Here is a 17,978-nt window from a genome sequence, read left to right on the forward strand (position 1 = left end):
GTTTCTGGCAGAGCTCTTAATCTATCCTTCTTCCAAGGGTATCAGGCTCACCTCGTGTTGTTAAAGGGACTTCTGTTCAATTCAGGGGAAGAAAAAGCTTCCTGGGCTATCTTTTGTGGTTACATGAGGAGTCAGGAAATGCCAGGTGTGTAACCTTCCTCTGTTGGGTAACAGGACACAAAACCACCTGGAAGAACACTATATTGTTCTTCCAGAGCTAGATCCCCAAGTAGCTCTCCTTCTTCTTACCACCTAGCAGAGTTATCCTTTGGTTGTCTCTTACACCATTTCTAGGGTTTTTAGTCGTGGTTAGCAGAGAAGAGCAGAAATAATGGGCCTAAGACATCTTGTTTGGATCAAAAATAAGCCCATGTAGGGGTGCCTGGGTGGCTCAGTCAGTGAAACATTCAACTTCAGCTCAGGTCATGATCTCACAGCTCATGAGTTCAACCCCCGTGCTGGGCTCTGGGCTAACACCTCAGAACCTGGAGCCTATTTCAGATTCTGTGTCTTCCTCTCTTTCTGCTCCTCCCTTGCTCATGCTCTGTCTCTCAAAAATAAACAAACATTAAAAAAAGTAAACCCATGTTATTTTATCATATCAAAGCCAGGATTTTTGTTAGTATAATTATTTCAGACATGACTCAGTAATGTCTTTATGTTTCTCATTCCTCTCTTCAATCCATATCTCCTGCCCTCTCCATGCCTTCTTGCTCCCATCTCCAATGTCCTCACCCCAACCTTCAGCCCTTTTGTTTCAGTGAGCTCATGCAACTCTCCTGCCTCCTTCCATCCTCTCTTCAACTTTTACCTAATAATAACCATACCAGTCGTCATCATCATCATCATCATCATCATCATCATCACTATCATCATTATCATCACCAAGATTAAAAATGAAGCTGGTAGGAGGTACCTAGAAAATACATGCAGATATAGCCACCAAGGCTAGGTAAGATAGGGACTAAGGGCAGAGATAACCCTTAAGAGCAACCAAGAAAGCAAAATCAGAACTGTTAAGGACTGAAGTTGAAGGATGCTGAGCACCAGTATGGCTGAAGTTTAATATTAGAAATGTGTGTGACATGTGTATTTTCAAAACTTTACACTTCACTTGTGTTTTGAAGTGTTCATAAATTATTGGCTTGAAATATATTCAATAGCTTCATTTGTTAAATTTATGAATTCTAAATGATTTAAAACAAAATACTAGTATTCCCATTACTACTTTAGTGTCATGTATTTACATGGAACCAATAGTAAAATGCAAGTAGCGATACCTTCTTCAGTGTTGAAATTGCTCATCATACATCACACTGCTCTTTAAACATGTCAACATTTGAGCATTTTCATAATCATTCATCTCCAATCTTTTAACAAAGTAAATACTTCTACCACACATTGAGCAAGCCTAGGATTATTTAGATACTACAGAAATTTGGACAAAACAGAAAACACCAGCTCGTATCAAAGTGTGGCATGCCCCTAGGCTACTGTTCAACATGGCAGTCTGCAAAGTATCCTTGTACATTGTGAATGTATTACTGTGGAACCCTACACATTCACAACAAAATCAAAGATACAAGTTAATGAAAACCCAGGGGCTTTCAGAATGTTGCAATAGGTATCATAAATGTAAGCAATAGGTATCATAAAGTGCCATGTTGCACAATGGAAAACAGCTAAGACTGTTGTGTAGAACAAAGATATTATGCCATATCCAAATGCACTTACTAAAAATACAGATGCTATAATTTCAGTATGTGGGTTTTATAACTATGGTCCTATGGGCTTTTTTCTATGAAATACTCATTAAATCTACCATTTCTATTTTTTGTGTTTGATAATAATTGCTTGAGAAAAGATAAAAGGTGAATGTTGAAACTGTTCTACAGTTTCCATTTACCACACCTGGTGACAATGACTAATTCATAGAGATAATAACAAAAAGTAATTCCCTTAACACATACATATACATATTTTTTACTCCTTATTGCTCATTCCAGTTATATACTTCTGTTTCCACGGAAAACAGATTGGCAGGAGAGAAACAGCTGCTCTTATCATACCTATTCCAAGTGGATCATGCAAATATCATCCTCTTTGTTTTTCCCAGAATTCTCTTTAGATAGAATACTGCACCTCTAGAATTTTAACACCCACACCATTGCTCCTAATGTTATCTGATATAGAAGAGAGGCTCTATCTTTTCCACTACCTCAAAGCCTTACCTGGACATTCCATCTACCAAGAATAGTTTGTCCTCCAACTCCTAAACAATAACTGTCATAAAATCAAAGAATCTCTAAATGGGACAGAATCCTGTTTTAGCCTGTCCTCAGTGTTTAAGTTCATATCTATTTATCCATTCAACAAGCATTAGTTAAAACTTGCTTCATCACAAGACACTGTTCTAGACAAAATATGTAACTGAGGACACACACACATTCCATATTCCTAAAGAACATATCAGTACACCTTCTTTAGAATTGAAATTTGTCAGTTATTTAGGGTTACATTCTTTCAGCCCTTAAATAGCTCATGATGGTAACTTCATCCCTGTCTTCTCTAGTCTGAATGTCTCCAACTCTACTGAACCAATGCATTTTACTTTTAATATCTGCCTATGTCTACTCCCCAACTAAACTGTAAGCTTCTAAGAGCCAAGTTTCACATATTATCTCTATTCATCTAGCACAGGGTTTTTCAGCCCCAACATTATTGCCTGGATAATTCTTTTTTTCTGGGGAGCTCTTCTGTGCTTTACAGGATGCATAACAGCATCCACAGCTCCTACTCTATAGGTGCCAAGAGGAACCCCCCTTCCAACTATGCACTGAAAATGTTTCCAGGCTTATCCAAATTTTCCTGGGGAATAAATCACACCTGGTGACCACTGGTCTAGCACTATATCTGGCAATGTACCATGCACTGATATACAACTCACATTTAAAGAGTAAATTACCATTTGCAAAATTTTTCAAATATAGGTCTCAGTGATGCTCATGATAGCTTTTGAATTATGTCTTTATGCTCAATTTGTATTTGAGACTCAAACCTGGGTAGTTTGAATCCAGAGTCAGCACTTTGAACCGAGCTGTGTAACCCTGGGAAATGTACTCAATATTCCTGAATCTCAAGATTCCTGAATCTCAGTTGCCTCACCTATGAGATGGAAGAAAATAGACACACTCATCTCAGAATGTTGTAGTGATGATTACATGAGACAAACCTAGCACATAAGGGCTCGATAAAAATTGGCTCACATTATTATTCCAATAAACACAGATATGAATGCTGTGGCTGGATGAGTGTTCCATTAAGTCATCAGGAGGGGAAAAAAGAGTTATCAGTAAAAACTTTATCTCTTTTTGGAGATTCAAAAGGTGTTATGACTTAGGTTTGATATCACATGTTATCTTTCCCACCATATGAAAGCATCCTGTCTGTGACAATGGAGAAGTAGGACCACATTCAAAGATAAAAAGAGACAAGTAAAGAGATGAGAGACAAATAGAGAGACAGAGAGTGAGAAAGACAAAAGGAAAATATTTGACATTAAATGAACCTCCAGTTCCAGCCCTGTTTGCAACTAGTTATGCCCTTGAACTTCCTAGTACTTGAACTAATGTAACCAGTAAACCCGTTACATTCCTTTTTATGCTTAGGTTAAGTAAGGATGAGTTTCTGTCTCCATCATTTGAAAGAAGTTTGACTAATATAGATATTCAGGATGACTCTTTACTGTCACCCAAAGAAAACTGTTCTCTTATAACCATGAAACCATGACAGAGGTCATAAATTGATTAATCTAGTTCAAGATCAAAGGAATATTACTGAGGGATAAAATATACCGTGGTTTTCCCTAAATAGTTTCTGTTTAATTCTGTTTTTCTGTAATTTATAATGGACAAAGTTATTCCAGTTAAATGTCCACACTATGTAATTAGCACTTACAACATACAAAAAACACTTTCGTAGGTCTAAGCATATACTGAGAAAATGAAGTGTTCTCTAACTTTACATGCAATTTTCTAGAAGGACAAACAGGTAAGATTAAAAGATAACATATTATGGCATAAACAGAGTTCTTTGGAGCCAGACCAAAGGATTTAAAAAGGAACTTCCATACATGACAGATGCCAGTTTTGTCCCCTAGTGTAAATATTCATTCATATTGTGCATGCACACTCATGCACACACACACACACCCCTCTCAATTGTAATATTCTCCTGATCAAAGCGAATAACAAACAGAAATATACAAATAGCAACATTAATCCATTAAAATTATGACCAAAAAGAGAACAGTCAACTCAAGCTGTGAGCAAAGGCTCACCCTATCATTGGCACCTCAAGTGCAGCATTTGATTGGGGGCCACAATTCTCTTGTATTGTTTGTATGCCAGTTTCAACCAGAATGGAGCTGGGTTGAAGATTAAGGGGGTTACCTAAAAATAACAGAGAAAATTAATCTTTATACTATAAAACTCTTCAGCCAGAAAGGAAATTTGGGACTAGCAAGTCCTCTGAAAACATACAAATATGTTTTCTTCTCAAACTATAATTCTCTTGCTTTCCAATAATCTAGCTTTTGCAACACCTCTATGGTATCCCTATTAATACCATGTTTCCTCCACTGACTACTGTTTTAGGCCTGCAATCCTACAGTTTTCTAATTTGCCACTTCTTAGTTTGCTAGAAAAGAAAATCTACTTAGGCAAATATATCAAGAAAGACACAGATTAACAAACCAAGCTACTGATCAAATTTATATACTTATTTATTTATATGCTTAATGTGGGAGAAAGCACATTTGAACACGGAGAGAAAATCTGTTCTTAAAACTGAATGTATATATTACCCTGGTCCACCAAGTTCAGGGGAGCAAAATGTGATGCCATAATAAAAATGAAAATTTTTACAGAACTTTAGAGTTTAAAAGTGCTTTTTTTACATCCATATTTTGATTTATTCCTCTCACAGGGTTGGAATTGTTTCAGATGAGGAAAGAGAGGCTCAAAAAATTTAAGGAACAGGGGCGCCTGGGTGGCGCAGTTGGTTAAGTGTCCGACTTCAGCCAGGTCACGATCTCACGGTCCGGGAGTTCGAGCCCCGCGTCGGGCTCTGGGCTGATGGCTCGGAGCCTGGAGCCTGTTTCCGATTCTGTGTCTCCCTCTCTCTCTGCCCCTCCCCCGTTCATGCTCTGTCTCTCTCTGTCCCAAAAATAAATGAACGTTGAAAAAAAATTAAAAAAAAAATTTAAGGAACAAAAACCTAAGTTATAAGCTAGAAAGTGGTAGAGTTAGGACTCAGATACAAGCCCAATGACCCTACATTCCATATTTCCACCATACCTATTGACACATTGAGCCTTAATTTTCAGAGAGCAGATGGTGTCACTCCAGGCTGAATTTCAGAGATCAAGACTGGAGAATAATGGTGGAAAGGAGCTTGAAGTGATAACACATTAATAGTCACCATCTACCTGTGTAACTAGGAGAAATCATAATCTCATCCTTAACCTTTCCCTTCCCTCCCTACATTCTCTCCCTCAGATCGGTTACCATAGGCAAAGACATTCTTCCTACATCCATATGGTCTGTGTATAAAAACGATGAAGTCACATATACAAGTCTCCATCCTGTTCTTAGGCATTCAAGAACTGATTTTGCATGAAAATAGAATATTGTAGTAGAAGAATTAATATCTCTTTTGCACTTGGCAGGTAATTTTTTTTCATCAATTAGAAGAAACAGATACCTTAATTTGGATTTCTGACACCATGCTCACTCAACTCTGTACCATTTTTCTCTCTCAGGGGGTGGTACCATACTATGCACTGCATGGCCTATGGGCATGTCTTCCTTTGTTGGTGTGTGTCTGTACAAGTGCAGGACTTGTCTTCACGAAGCCCAATCTATGAATAGTCAAGAAATCCCTCCACAGACTGGTCCAAAAAAGTGACGAGTCTGGCAAATACTTCAGGTAAATGATAATATTACAGTGAAATTTCACTTTGATAAACAATTAGATTGTATTTATCAACACAAATAAATGAACATGAAAATAAAAAGCAGGACATACATGCCTTCACACTTTTGTCTCCATCTTCAGGGGTAAAATCCAGGCCAGTAAGTGAGCAAAGAGAGATAGGCCTCTCTCAGAAGAAATGGAACACATAAACTATCGCACCTGTGGCAGAGCATTGGAGGAAGAGTCAGCCACCATACAAGTAGGTAAAAAGTCAGCTAAAATTTTAATTCATTCCTTAAAAGCTAATTGTATGCTAGAATGTCATTTTGTCATACCTCCAGACACAAGTGGTATCTACATTTCCCAGAGCTCTTTACTGAGGACTCACAAGAAATGTTGGGGACAAAAAAGATCCTGGAGAAACTCTCCCTTGGTACAGAATCTCAGCGCAAGGGGTGATCAGTAGCTGCTGGGGGAAAGGAACAAAGCCCTTCCCACTTTCCCAGACTTCTCTTTCCCAGAAAGCAAAGGCCTTAAGCTGCTGGGAGAGGAAAATAAATTTTGTCGCTGCCAGGGCACAGCAAAGAACCATTGCAAATGGAGGATGGGTAGGTGAAGCCACTCCAGAGAACTGGAAACTATCCTGGGTCAAAAACCCTATACCAAGCAGAGGTTGCTATGACAAAAGATGAAGCAGGAAACTACCAGCTAAGACCAACTACAGATCCAAGTTAAAGTTGGGTTCTCAGGAGGCAGGAAGGAATGTCAAGAAAGCATTGCTCCTAAGACACAGATGCACATTGTCATGTACACCTGAGGCTGGGCCATGACAACAGAGCACCCTTCTTAGCCCTACCATGAGGGTAAAAAGGAGGAAGGAGCAACATGAGCCCTTTGCAGGAGGAGGGGCAAGAGCCTGGAGATGCCATCTGTGCCACAGTGTGTGGGAAAAGCTGAAAGTTGAGGGTGGGTGTGTAAAATACTAATTCATGGGTCCACAACGGTAGCAATCAATGGTTGAATACACAAATAAATAATAAATGGGGAGAAGAGACAGATCTCTGTGAGGATTTCTCAATCATTTATAGATATCCTACCCTCAAATGGGTGAAACATAACTCCCCACACCTTAAATGTAAGGTGTACATGGTGACTTCTCTAAAAAGAGTACAATATGAATATGGGGAAAATCTGGAAAATACAACTCAACCATGACAAAGTCAGTATCAACAGTGATGAGTCATATTAACAGCACGTATTCTTGGAGTGACATAATGAGAATGGTAATTGACCTCTGTGCTATTCCTCCAAAGAATCTACAACTCCAGTATAACTGTAAGAAACAAAATAATCCAAGAAATCTCAATTGTGAGACATCCTACAAAATAAATGACCACTACTTCTCATAATTCTCCACGTCTTGAAAATTATAAAAATTCTGAGAAACCATCACAAACAAGACGAACCTAAGGAGACATGTCAACCAAATACAAGGAGGTATTCTGGATAGGATTCTAGAAAAGGGACATTAGATAAAAACTAAGAAAGTTAGTCCATAAAAATATAACTAATGTTAGTCCATTAATTTTAATAAATGCACCATGGAGATATAATGATAACACAATTTTTATACTTTCATACTTTATATTTTACATTGTAACCAATATGCAAATAATAATAAGGTGTCAAAATTGTATCCAAATATACCATATGAACATAAGATATTAATAATGAAAGAAAGTGGATGTAGAGTATATGGTAATTTTCTGTACTGTCTTCACATTTTGTCTATCTAAAATTAACCCCAAACTAGGATTTTATTAAAATATAAGGTCAAAATAAGGGACTTCTCAGGCTTCGCAACAAAAATTCTGAGAAACCATCACAAACAAGATGAACCTAAGGAGACATGTCAACCAAATACAAGGAGCTATTCTGGATAGGATTCTAGAAAAGAACAAATGAACAGATATTGTTGTTGCAAGCAAACATGTGATCTAAGAAATTACAAAGGGTGTTCTTTGGGCAGAAGGAATCAGATCTCAGACAGAAACTTGCATTTACATAAAGAAAGGAAAAGATCTGTAAATGCTCCAAATAAAGGTAAACATGTATATATTTTTTACTTTAAATGTCTCCTAAAGAAAACTCACTGCCTAAAGCAAACTTCATTACATTGTTCTGTGGCATTTGCAACACACACAGAAGTATATCAAGACAACAGTACAAAGGATGTGTGGGAGGGAATGGAAGGTCCTTGTGTGGTACATGGTCCCATAAAATTACCTGAAGGAAGATAGTGGAAAGTTTAAAATATAAATAATGTAAAAGACTAAGTAAACTGCAAAATTACAGTGGGTGCCACAAAATTAACTCATGATTAAAGGAGTGAGACATGAAATAATTTAGAAAAGCCCATGAGGAAAGACCGAAAGAAAGGAAATAAAGAAATCAGTAGTCACATTATTTGGTTTTGGAGGGTTTTTATTTTCCTAGTTTTTCTATTCTAACTAGAGAGATAATAATGTTTAGAATCAAAATACCCCAAAAGACAATATAGTGATTTTACCCATAAAGCTCTTGGACTTTAATTTTGCTTAAAACCTTTTTTGGCTTGTGCCTTGCCTGGGACAGCATGAGTTAAAGGTGTGAAACAGAGGTGCATATTTTGACGAGAGTCCATGACTCTGGGTCTTCCTAAGAGTAGGGAAAGATGAGGGAGGGGATTATCTAAAGACAGGAGTAAAAAGAGCACAAGCTGACCAGGATGGTTTCAGCTCCTGATTTAGCATCTTCAGTCTGTGATCTTGGGTAACATTTGACTTTACAGGACCCTCAACTGCTCAGGCATATCCTGAGGCTAACACTCCCTACTTTAGGGAAGTTTTAAGGTTGAAATAAAGGCACATAGTAGGTCATCAATAAATGTTAGCTGCCCTAACAGCAAGATGCCAATGAAGTATATTTTACTCGAAACTAAGGATGAGATTGAAAACACATAATAGACAAAACATCACCCAACCCAACAGGTATCACAACCAATAAGAATGGATAGTACCATGAAACACATCACCAGACTCTGCCAAGTCAGACTGGATGATTATCAACTTGAAACTACAAGTTATTTTCACTTCTAATGTCGGCCTGATCACCCTGTCATAATTATCATGGACTACTTCAAACACAATTATTTCTTAACTTTTGTTTCTGTGATAAGCAAAGCAAACACCATTAAAGAACCTGTTTCCTGGTAGGTTGAAGCCTGAATTTTAAGTGTTTTGGCAATAAATCAACTGTGGTTTTGTATCATGTTTTACAAACATTTGTGATTTCTCTTCTAAGTGGAAGCAAGAGTACCATGTGGGCCTATTTCTAAATTTTATTGTTAGTCTTCTCTTCAAGTTTCTCCTTCTTCTCCTCCTTCTCCTTGCCCTCCTCCCCCTTCTCCCCTTCTCATTTTTTTCCTCCTTTTTTAAATACATCCTCAAGATATTAACATTTTGGTTTATATGAGAGGTTTACATCAACCAACTATTTAGTCTAATTTTTGTCTGATTGTTTTCTTTACTTGATTTTAATTCATTCTGTCTGATTAACAACTACTGAATAGCAACAAGATATAAAGTGCCTAACTACAAGATTAAACATATAAATACATATATGAAATCTTGGGAAAATTTCTGCTTACGTAGACAGATTAGGAAGCTAAACTAGATGGCATGAGAATCTAATCTAGAATGCTTACCATCAGAGTTAGACATTGAAATAAATTTACTTGTACAAGAGGGTCAGCAGCATGTTTGGCAAAAGGTATGCCTGACTGAGAAGTCAGGAGAACTAGGTGGAGGAAATGACAAGTCAACAGAGAGTGCAGAGATTTTCTGAAGATTAGAAAGTTCTAAGAGACCTCCCTAAATGGAGGGACCATAATCCAAGGACCTGAGCTTCAGCCTGGCCAAAGCCCAGAGTTGCCTGACATGAGAAAGTTGATTCATGCCAATCAAATACAAGAACCTGAAGCACATGGGCCACAAGCCAGTCTGTTAGTTTCCAGTGGGGGTGGGGGGTATCCTGTTCTAATCACTAGAAATCTTAGTCCCCCATCTAGGTCCCCATCATTCTCAAATCAGAAGCCTGAGACATCAAAAGGTTGCAGTGTGACAGACTGAAAGTTTTATTTCCAATGCTAAGTGCCCAGAAAACTTGGCAATTGCAATTCTAAATGCCTGAAATGGCATGCCCAACCTGTCCCAGCAATCACGAAAATCACTGTGGTCCTGATCCAAGGAGACACTGAAGATAGAGTAAAAACAGGAAACAGGAATATGTTGTTTCCCTTTAAAATACACATAAATTTTCTTTCCCTTTAATCATCTTATTTCCTAACCTACAATATCTGAGATGCTTAGTAGTGTTCAAAATACCTGAGATTTTTGCTGGATTCATGAGCAATTGGAGGGATACCAATAAATAGATTGCCCAATGTGTAAATACCCAGCCATTTTAAAACACTTGCAGAAACTGTAATTCTGCACTGAACAAAACATCTTTTGACCTCAGGAGGGTCAGAGGTGATAAATTCTCATGCCACCTCATAATGAAAGCATGAACCCACAACCTGTCCTTCTGGTTGCATTCTGAAGATGATATAATGAATCAACTGACAAATATGCATCAAAGAAGGCCAATATTAGGCTAGACCCTGGCCTCTGAAACAACTAAAATGGCCCTAATGCTGCTGGTTGAGAGAGTATTCCTGCAAAGGTAAGGAACACTTTGGTTCAATAATTAATGTCTTCTTAAGAGTTTGGTATAGTCACATTTGCTTTTGGAAACACCATAAATGGAAAATAGGAACTAATGTTAGTCCAGATCCCTCAGCAGTGAAGCCACAGATGGATATACTAGGCAGTATGAATTTAGAACAAAGGGCTGGATGTTTTTTAGGGCAATTTTATTAAGGCTACAGTAAGAACTCATACCTGAACTGCAGTAAGAGTTGATTTTTGCCACTGAAAGGTACTAAACACACACTGCCAACATCTAGCTCTGGAATACCTATCCTAGCCCTACCAAAACCATTCTCTTCTTCTTACAGTCTTTCCCCATTCCTATGTAACTGATTATATTTCCACTTACTACATTACAATCATTGTTCTGTCCTATGTCCTGAGAAATGCAGGCCACCTTGAATGGATTTTCATAAACTTCTTAATCACTTGTATACCATCTTTTGGTGTGCTCCCTCACATGAAATATTCCATACACTGTGCCTATATTTTCTTAACTTGACTCTGAGAAGGCTGGTGTTACTCACTATTGACCTCAGGAATAAACATATATAGTAGTTTCAACTTCATCTATTTGTATGACTTTGTGCAAAGAATTTCATCTGTCTCACTTTGGTTTCCTCATCAATAGTAAGAGGACTAAACTCAATTATCTGAGATTTTTTCCAATCCTGTCACCTGTGGTTATACACTTGCCCTTCTTTGGCCATGGTAGGCACTAAACAACAGAGACAGAGGGTACATAAACATGACATAATGATCATGTATTCAGTATTAAGAGGTAACAATTCTATGTTTGCATTAAAAAACAATGAAAATATTAAAATATTCATTGCCAAAAGAAGTGAACTCTTTACACAAACTTACAAAATTGCTGCTTTACCAGAAATCCAATTTAACGCAAGGCACTATAATATCAAAGATATATTACTCAGTATGTTCCCTTTAAATACTGCTGTTAAAACTGTTTATATCCTTGAGCATAATTTTTATTGCTCTAGGAGCCACTATTTTCCTGTGGGAACACATCTCTGAAATTTTGTCAATAGGAAAGAAAGATGCAATTTACAGAAATTTGATTTACAAACAACTCTTGAGATCTTGTAGTGCTCTTGGATGTCCCCTGGTGGCCAACTATAGTCAATGCAAGTTTAATAAAGCAGTTAATACATGTGGTATCACCAGCTCTTCTGCTCTCTCTCCTTTGCCCAAAAACTGTAGCCTGTTTTAGGATCTATTATCACATATTGCATTTGAAGGTAAATCAGATATCATTTGTCTCCACATATTAAACAGGATTACTAATTTAAACAGGAGTACTAATCGCAAAAGTCACAAGAGCTTTGTCCAAGATCATAGAACCAGTCACAGGCCAAGTTGGGACAGGATCCCAAATGATGTGACAACCAAAAGTCCCATAAAGCTTTTTATAAGTTCCCATCTCTCAGCATACCAAGGAGCCTAAGCTTCTTTGTTTTCTTCTTCTATTGTGAATATATGCAAAACAGTAAAATTGTAATTGCAAGAATTGTATACCCTCATTGAGCTCATTTGGTTTAAATGCAGAGTGCTATGATTCTTGTTGTTTATTATCCAGAACTAAAACTCCTTCATGTGTTTTGGGAAAAAAAGGAAATGATACAGCAGAATTAGGATGCATAAGTCCATTTAATTATTGTTTACAAGTCTCAGTGAAGCAGTATGCCAAGAATTTCCTTGCCACCCATCCTGTATTCTAGATGAAGAGCCACAGCCTGAACAGTGACTGCCATGGAGTATGAATAGTCCTGCCAGGTTTTAAGCAAGTCAATCCATCAAACTAGAACTCATTGAGTACTAGCACTAGAATTGCTCCAAATCTGAAAGGAAGGATGAAATAATTGTCTTAATACTAGACATCTCATGGGAAATCGTTCAAATCCTGGTAGTACTTAAGATTTGAGTCAGGATCACACAATCCCAGAAAAATTCCCCTGACCATAATATATGGCAAAGTGATCCCCAAATGGCAAATAATAACACAAATGCCACAGAATACAAAAATAACAAATCCTAGGGCACAAATGTGCTGGCATCACCAAGAGATCTTTCCAAGTTTTACCTATGTTAGATCCAAAGGTGAATCTTCTCAACTTTGGATCCAAATCTAAATTTCAGCACATATTCTTCTTTTCAGATAGTCAGATTTTAAAGAGGTTCCTTCTACCCATTCATTCCAATTAAGAGTTTAACACTCTTTAATATCTCCAAGAATTTTATTTTTGCCAGCAATAAAATTGGATAAGAGCCACAGTAACAAGCAAAGGGAGATTTACAGAGGCTGAAAAGCAGATCAGGTAATCAAAACATCTTAATACACACCTCACCAAAGAAGATATACAATGGCAAGTGAGTGTATGAAAATATGTTCAATATCATTTGTTACTAGGAAACTGTGAGTTGAACAATGGGAATTATCACTACACAACTATTAGAATTATTTTTTTTTATTTTTTTTCAACGTTTATTTATTTTTGCGACAGAGAGAGACAGAGCATGAACGGGGGAGGGGCAGAGAGAGAGGGAGACACAGAATCGGAAACAGGCTCCAGGCTCTGAGCCATCAGCCCAGAGCCGGACGCGGGGCTCAAACTCCCGGACCGCGAGATCATGACCTGGCTGAAGTCGGACGCTTAACCGACTGCGCCACCCAGGAGCCCCTAGAATAATTATTTTTTAAAAGACAAACCAGTTGTTGACAGTGATGTAGAGTACCAGGAACTCTCATTCATTTGGAAAATGGTACAGCCACTTTGTAAGACAGTTTGTTGGTTTCTTACAAAACTAAACATAGTCTTACTATACAATCCAGTGACTGTGCTCATAGGTATTTACCCAGCTGATGAGTTAACTTATCTCTACATAAAGTCACTCATAAATCTTCATAGTATCACTATCCATAATGTTAACAACTGAAAGCAAAGCAAAATGTCCCTAATAGGTGATGAATAAACAAGCTATGGTATATCCATGTAACAGAGTATTGTTCAACAATTAAAAAATAAGCTATTGGGGTGCAACAATTAAAAAATGGTGTGTGTATATATATATGGAGAGAGAAAGAATATATATATATATATATATATATATATATATATATATATATGTATATATATATATATGGAGAGAGAATAGAATAGAATAGAATAGAATAGAATAGAATAGAATAGAATAGAATTAAACTATTGACTGAAAGAAAGGCAGATGGTAGGGGCAAGTTTCCTGCTACTGCAATGGGAGTTTAAAGACAAACATGGGGAGAATGCCAGAATGATCCAGGCAGTAATGAATTATAGTCAGAGACATCAATATGAACCCCAATATAGCTTAACATAGATATATGCACATACTGGAATATGTGTAGAAATGTGTATATACACAGGTTGGCATATATACATATAAGTTCTGCCTTTGTCAGCTGAGAAGGTCTAAATGCAACACCACCTAGTGGTAAGGTGTGCTCCTAGCATTCGGATCCTGGCTTCTCATACCCTTCTCCAGTGAAAGGAACCACAGCTCACTGGCTCATTCTAGGACTGGGGAGCAATTGGAGCCACAGAATTAAGTGGCATTGGATTATAACACGAGGTAGAAGATAAATATCCATGAGTCCATACTAATGGCAATCAATGACTGAATACATAAATAAATGGTAAACAGAAGAGAAGACACAAATCTCCAAGAAGAACTCAAACTGATATACTGTCCTGTCAAAAGGGTGGAGCACAATGCCCCACGCTGTACATGCACAGTGCACATGATGACTACTTTAAAGAGAGTACACTATGAGGAAATGGGGAAAAGAGAGGCAACTGGATAGTGTGGAACCTGACAAACAGGACATCAGCCATGATCAAGGTCAATACCAAGTGGTAAACATTTCTAGATAAATAGACAGCATATGAAGAAAATGGCACTTTTACCTCTGTGGTCTTCCTCCCCAAAACCCAAAACCTCAGTCACATCAAGGAAAAGCATCAGAAAAAAACCAACAAAGGGATATTCTCCAAAATTCTTGATCAGCATATGCCTCAAAATTGTTAAAGTCTTCAAAAGTAAGAAAAGTCTAAAAAACTGTCACAGCCAAGAGAAGTCAAAGGAGACATGACAACTAAAAATAGTATACCAGACGGGATTCTGGAACAGAAAAATAGACATTAAGTAAAGACTAAGGAAATCTGCATAAAGTACGGATTTTAGTTAATTACAATGTATGGAATTTGGTCTATTAATTATAACATACTATGACAAATGACTTTACTGGACCAGGTGAATTGTCCTCTTTTGCATTTTCATTACTTACTCATCACCCACACTTACTCTGGTAGCACATAACACATTAGTGGTAAACATCTGCTCAGTGGTTTGCCTTTTCCACCAGACTCTAAGTTCCACAAGGGAAGAAATCATGCCTACCTTGTTTATCATTACAGACATCAGGCCTGGTATGTGGGTATTGAGTAAATACTATGTGGGCCCTATTGAAATGGAAGATTTATTAGCTCCTCCATCAGACTATTAGCTACTGTGAACAAGTATTGTTGCCTTTGGTCTCCCCAGCACCTATCACAGGACCTGGAATATATTAACTGAAAATAATATAGCAGAGTTTGAAATCAATGAGATGACATCAAGGACAACTCAGGGAGGAGAAACTTTCCCCAAAAGATAGCTCTTTAGAGTTTCCTTCCTCCAATTCGCTTCACTCAGTAATCATGTGCTCAGGTTATCCTGTGTGATGTGCAATTTCACATGACTGTGAATTATCTATTTAAAAAAATAGTAAGGGGTCTATTGAGATGTGAAGCAGACCTAAAAATCCTTAAGACTGACCATTTGTGCTCTTATTTTTGTAACTATACCAAGGCCATAATCCATGTGGCCTAGCTGAGAGTAATATTAATGTTTGAAAAATGTTCAACAACCAAAGCATAATTTCAAAATGACTTCAAAGTCTTTACCATTTCTCAAATACCACAAAAAAGTACTTTTTAGGACTGTTTCCTTTCATTACCTTCCCTCACACACGAGTACCAGTCCTGTGCTTTCCTCTTCGACGTGTTATTTAAAAAAAAAATTCCTGCTCCCAGTTAAAATGATGAATATTGCTCTTCTCCCTTCTCCACACCTTGTGAAATGATGGCCAAGTCATCATATCCCCAAGCCAAAAGGGTCACCCAACTCCTGTTACCACAGTTTAGTCACATAAAAATAGCAGAAAGTACACTCAACTGGACTATTTATTTTTCTGCCTTAATATGTTCTGGAACAAAAATCAATTATTACTATGTAAGTGTCTCCAGTTATTTTTTTCCTTTAACATTAAAGAAGGTAAGGTCTTTCTTATTTGTTTCGTATCTTCTTGTGCCCTACAAGTTACTTCTGTATTTATGTCAATATAGTCCCAGGAGCTCTATCTTCAGGTCCAGCCTTATATTTGATCTTCTGGGCCCTCCAGTGTAGCTGTAAATACCTGATTCCCTGAATTTCTACCACATAAATCAAGAATGGTTTATATTTCCTAAGATGAAACCTGAATTATTCAATCCTAACCAGATTTTTAAAGCACACTAAATGCTAGAATCATAAAGCTAAACTGAAGGAACAAAAGGGAAATTTCCATGCACATATGGCAGGTCCTTTAGAGAAGTATCATATCTCTACCAGTGAATAAGGTTGGAAGGAGAATTTTAAAGTGTCCCTGGTACCACCAGGTTTATTTCATGCTGTTTACTAGCAACTTGTATATACTAACAGAATCGTCTGTGCTCATAAGCACTGAACCAGAAAGTATAGCCACATCTGAGCATTAGGTAGATGTAAATCAATTAAATTAGAAGCACAGATGAGTACTTCTTTTGGGTCTTTTCAAAGGACCAAGTCCAGTACTTTGCTACTCAGTGAACTCCTATTAAAATAAACAATTCAAGAGAAAAATTCAAAAGACTCCCAAAGGAACCAAACTGAACCTCATTATATCCATGTAAAAATGCTTTCATGCCCTCCCTAAACCCCCTCCTTATACCCAAGACTTTTGAAACGAAAATACTAGGTATCTTATTTTATGCCAAGTTTTAAGGGTTTTATTTGCTTTTTATGTTTATTTATTTTGAGAGACAGACAGAGAGAGAGAGTGAATGAGGACGGGACAGAGAGAGAGAGACAGAAAATCCCAAGCAGGCACCATGCTGTGAGCACGGAAGCTGACGCGGGGCTCAAACCCACAAACCCTGAGATTGTGACTTGAGCTGAAATTAACAGTGGGGATGTTTAACCGACTGAGCCACCCAGGCACCCCTAAGTTTTAAGGTCTTCCAAAATCATATTCCAGGGGTGCCTGAGTGGCTCAGGCAATTAAGTATTTGACTCTTGATTTGGACTCAGGTCATGATCTGGTAGTTGATGGAATTGAGCCCTGCACCTGACTCTGCATTGACAGTGCATGGAGCCTATTCGGGATTCTCTCTCTCTACCTCTCTCTCTCTCTCTGCCCTTCCCTCACTTGCTCCATAAATAAACAAAAAAATTTTTAAAAATAAAATCTTATTCCAAATATAGTTATATTTCCAGTAGATAACAATTAAAAAAATGTCCAGTTTTAAACTTTGAGAAGAAAGTACAATAGACACCCACCAGAGAAAATGTATGCTATATTAGAAAAAAAAGATAAATATTGGCACATAAAATATTAAAGTTTTCTTTCCTACAAGTGAGAAAGCTCCATTGATTTTCTTAAGTCAAAGCCATCAGGTTAATTAAAGGTTTAATGATGTAATCTAGCTCTCTTTAGATGAACTCACTTCTTTCTTTGAGCCTTTTGTTTTTTACATTATAAATGTAAAACCTGCTTCAGCAAGTCTGGGAACAACTTGGTTATTGATCTTCCAAAACCTATTACTTGGGAGTTGGCCTTTTAGATCCATGGTAGAATATGTAATGTCTACCTGGGAGTTACTGAAAGCCCCATCCACCATTTGAAATTAAAATCAAGGCATTCTACAAGTGTACAGGGAAAGAAGTCGTGAAAGAGAAATGAGGAAAGAATAAATGGCCTTTGAACATTCTTTCATATTCTGCCTATGCAAAGTGGAAATTATCGGGCTTTGCTCCCATTTGGGACAAGGCACATTCATTCTTGTCTTGAAGAAAGGAAGAATAAGAGCAGAAGAGTTG

The sequence above is a fragment of the Prionailurus bengalensis genome, chromosome A2, assembly GCF_016509475.1.
Source record: "Prionailurus bengalensis isolate Pbe53 chromosome A2, Fcat_Pben_1.1_paternal_pri, whole genome shotgun sequence".
Lineage (NCBI taxonomy): Eukaryota > Metazoa > Chordata > Mammalia > Carnivora > Felidae > Prionailurus > Prionailurus bengalensis.